Source organism: Sciurus carolinensis, chromosome 15, assembly GCF_902686445.1.
Source record: "Sciurus carolinensis chromosome 15, mSciCar1.2, whole genome shotgun sequence".
Lineage (NCBI taxonomy): Eukaryota > Metazoa > Chordata > Mammalia > Rodentia > Sciuridae > Sciurus > Sciurus carolinensis.
Window position 1 is genome coordinate 65,444,459 of NC_062227.1, and position 4,337 is coordinate 65,448,795.

Here is a 4,337-nt window from a genome sequence, read left to right on the forward strand (position 1 = left end):
GTCTCCAGGATCTGGTTATAAACCTCCATGTTGGTTCCACATAGAAGAAAAGATGGGCTGAGAACCAAAGACTAATTTTCTAATTTATTGTAGACACAGTGGGCTGACCAGTTTGACCTGAGCTGTGCCCATGCTTGGAGTGCAGATGTATTTAGCAAATTGTATCAACTGTGGGGTGGCCTGCTTAGACTATTTGCAAGAAGCACTAAGGAAGCTCTTAGAAGAGAACTCAACGAAGGAGACATCTGAACTTGTCACACAGTGTTCTCTCTCAGGCATGACATTTTGAATATGGTGTCTGTTACTCAGGCTCACTCTGGTCAAGGGCCATGAATGCCTTATGGCTCTTTCCTGTAAAGATGAACCTGTAATTAAGAGTTAACAACTGTTCTGAGAACTCTGGCACTGGGGCCCTCATATTACTGCTTTTGTACTTTCTTGGCAGACAGTAACTTGCAGATGGAAGAAAGTCATTCTTCATTTGGCCACAAACCACCTGTTGTAGTATTTTGTGCTAACAAACCACCGATGATAGTCTTTTGAGCTAACTTGTTCAGGTCATTGGCTGTCCAGATATCTGGATAAGCGTTATTTCAGGTGTGCCTGCGAGGCTGTTTATGGAAGAGACTAGCATTTGACTTGGTGGACTAGGTAAAACAGATGACCCTTAATGTGGGTGGGTATCAGTCTAATCTGTGAGGGCCTAAACATGCCTGAGAAAGCTTGAATTTTCTCTCTGTCTGACTCCTTGAGCTGGGACATTGATATTCACCTGCCCGCAGCACTCTCCATTCTCAGGCCTCAGACTTGGATAAAATCTATACCATTAACTCTCTGGCTCTCAGGCCTTTGAACTACACCACGGGTTACTGGGTGTCCAGGTTATAGATGGCAGATCATTGGGCTTCTCAGCCTCCACAGTCATGAGACAATTCCTTTTTAAGAGGAATTGGTCCTGTTTTTCTGGAGAACTTCAACACAGCCCCTCTGGCCTGGCTCCTGGAAGCCTATGTTGCTTCTGTGGGCAATGGCAGCCGAGAGGTGCCTGACCAGATTGCAGAGTGGCTGCAGTGCACGGGAGGAGTGGGTAATTATGCCCAGAGCATTAACAGGCACTGGCAGGCAGGATGGAACAGGGCAGAAGTGGTGGTGCTGCTGAGCTGACATGGCAGCAATGGCAGAGCCAGAAGAATGAGGAGTGATGGCCAACAAAGGGGCATGGGGCCATCCGGGGCTGCAGGACCCAATGGAAACAAAAGGGGTTCAGAGGAAAAGAGAGAAGGAAGAACAAAGGCCTGTGGGAGCTGAGCAGGCAGCTGGCTGGACTTGCAAGGATCTGAGAAACTTAAGGACTCTCAACTCTGTTGAGGACTGTTCCCTTACCAACAACTCACGAGCAGGCAGAGAAAGAGCCAAAAGGCTTAGGGTGCAGTGCTCCAGTTCAGTCCCATTAAATAATAACAGCTGACATTTACTGGGCACAGGCATCCTGTTTGTAGACTCTGTTCATGGTGCTATTACAAATCTATCTTACAAATCACAAAATTGAGGCATGCTATCAGTAGAGGAAAGGGAGCAGGGGGAGGGAGGAGAGGAGGGAAAGGGCAAGTACTGAGGACTGAATTAGAGCAAGTTATATTCCATGCTTGAATAATTGTGTCAAAATGAACTCTAATATTGTGTGACTAAAATGAACTAAAAAAAAAAATTTAAAAAAATCGAGGCATGGAGCTCTCCTGACTCCAAGTTTCCTTATTATTTTTACTTGGATAATTGCATCAAATTCCAGGTCACGAATGGAACTCAACTTCTTCCCTCCCCTCAACTCCCACTCTTTTTCCTGGGTTCCCTATTTTAGGGCATGCCACCGTTCATCCAATTCCTTGAGCCACAAAAGAGAACAGTATCCCACATTCTTCCTTCTCATTTGCTTTCCCTATGAATCATCATTAGCTGCCTGCTATAGTCTAAATGTTTGTGTTGCTCTAAAATTCATATTTTGAAATTCTAACCCCCAAGGTGATGTATGGGGGTGGGGCTTTGGAGGTGATTAAGTCATAGGGGTGGAGTCCTCATGAACCAGACTAGTGCCCTTATTAAAGAAGTCTAAGCGAGGTCCCTTGCCCTTTCTGCCATGTGAGGACTAGCACAAAGATTACTATCTACGAAGCAAGCCATCACCAGACACCAAGTCGCCAGTGCCTTGACCTTGGACTTCCCCGTCTTCTAGAACTGAGAAATAAATCTGTTGCTTATGAGCTACTTAATTTATGATATTTTGTTATAGAAGCCTGTATGGACTAAGACAACACATTAGCTTTATCTCCACTATTGTCGTAAGTTTTCTACTTTCCAGTTTTCACTGTCTTGGCCTTTATCAGGCCACCATTTTCCACAGGGAGCAAGGCGACTATCTCGTAAGTTTCCCTCCAATACATTCTCCATGAAGCAACCGGATTGCAATGTTTGAAATGAAATATTCCATTGCTTAAAATTTTCATGGTTTCTCACTACCTTTCAGATGAAGTCCAATCTCTTTAAACAGCCTATAGAGGCTTGAGAGCCAATCATCATTACCCCTTTATTCTCTGGCATAACAGGGTCACTTATAGGATCTCAGATAAACAACACTGTTCTTAACTCCAGACTTTAGTTCATGCCACTTTGCCTAGCATAGGTTGGCCCCCATATCATCACTTTGGGGGTTAGAATTTCTAAATATGAATTTTAGAGCAACACAAACATTCACACCACAGCAAGCATCTAATGATTCAGATAATGTCTGTGGGAAGCTCCCCCAACCCTACCTTCCAATCTCCTATAGACTTAGTTCTGGAAAATTCTATGAGTAGTCCTCTCATGATTCTCCCTATTCCTTCTAGTACCCCTGGTAGATGTATATTATCATACTTCTCTATCAACTGCCAGTTTATCACATTTTCCATTTTAATCTGTGCTGCTCTGAAATTTTTTCAGAACTCTTATATTTAATCCTTTTTTTTTTTTTTTAGCAGTGTCAATCTGTTATCTAAATTTAATCCTCTGCCCATATTTTAAGTTATCTGGGTGGTTCTTTGGGACTTCTTATTTTTCAGTATTCATTCCTTCCTTATAATTTCTATTCTTAAACTCCTCAGTCTTTTAAAGTCATTTACAGTGTACATATTAGTTTTCTTTGTTACTGTTCTATTACCCCAGATCCTTCGAGGTGCCAAGTTTTCTATTTACTATTTCTTTCACATTTTTCTTGTTTGGCATATAATTTTTAGAGCTCATTTCAGTAGGACTAGATGTTCTGTGGTTGTCCGATGTGCTTTTGTTGTGGAATTATTGCTGAAGAGTGCTTTTGTTTTGCCTCCTCCTGGAATTTACCAGACCAGAACTAATTTAGCTTTGGCTTGGAAAATTCCACACCATGCAGGTCATTTGGATGCTATAATGGCATAAAGCATGAGGCTAGGTCTTTATTTTCTTACAGAGAATTTTGTTCCCTATCCAGAATCCCAAGGAGAGAAGATTGTTATGTTTTCTCTTGTCATCAGGGTATAAGAGTTTCTGTAAGCCCACTTTCACTGAAGGTCCTAACCCTACTGGTATCTATTAGTATTCCAGGGTCCTAACTCTACTGGTATCTCAGTTCAAACCTAATGAGTTTTCCAGGCCCAGAGTCAGGTGCCTAAAGCCCCAATTGAACATATTCTCAATCATAGTATCAGGGTTTATATAGTTTAGTTTCTGCTACCCTTGCCGCTGTCCAGCTCCCTAATCAATCTTTAAGTTCTGATTTCTTTCAAACTCATCTATGTATTTAAATCTTTTACCCAGCATTTCTTTATGTTTATAGAAGAGGGGTTTATTAGCTTAGTATGCTACTTTTTGAAATCTCTTTATGAAGACTCTCTTTTACAATGCTAACAACCATGTAAGCTAAGTCTTATGACGACACTGAAAACCACCTCTAGTAAGTGGCACAGCCAAGACTCAAACCCAGTTTACTTAGGCTAAATGGTATTTGGGAAAAAATTTTTTTTTTAAAAATTGAGTAACTAAAAATTACTAAGAGTTCCAGCTTAACTATACTTTTGCCAACATTTGGTTACAGAGGTGAAAACATCAAATACATTATTTTAATATGTACTTTTCATTACCAGCAAGAGTAAATTTTAACAATTGTCATTTCTATTTTTCCAGTTTTCCTTCTATGTGTTGATTCCACAGGAGGCAGGTCACCTAAGGCAAAGTGCAGATGACAGATAAAGAAGTTCTATTGCAGATCAGAGCCTATTTGCAAAATGAAAATCTACTTATTATCTGAGATCAATGAAGAAAATAGCAAA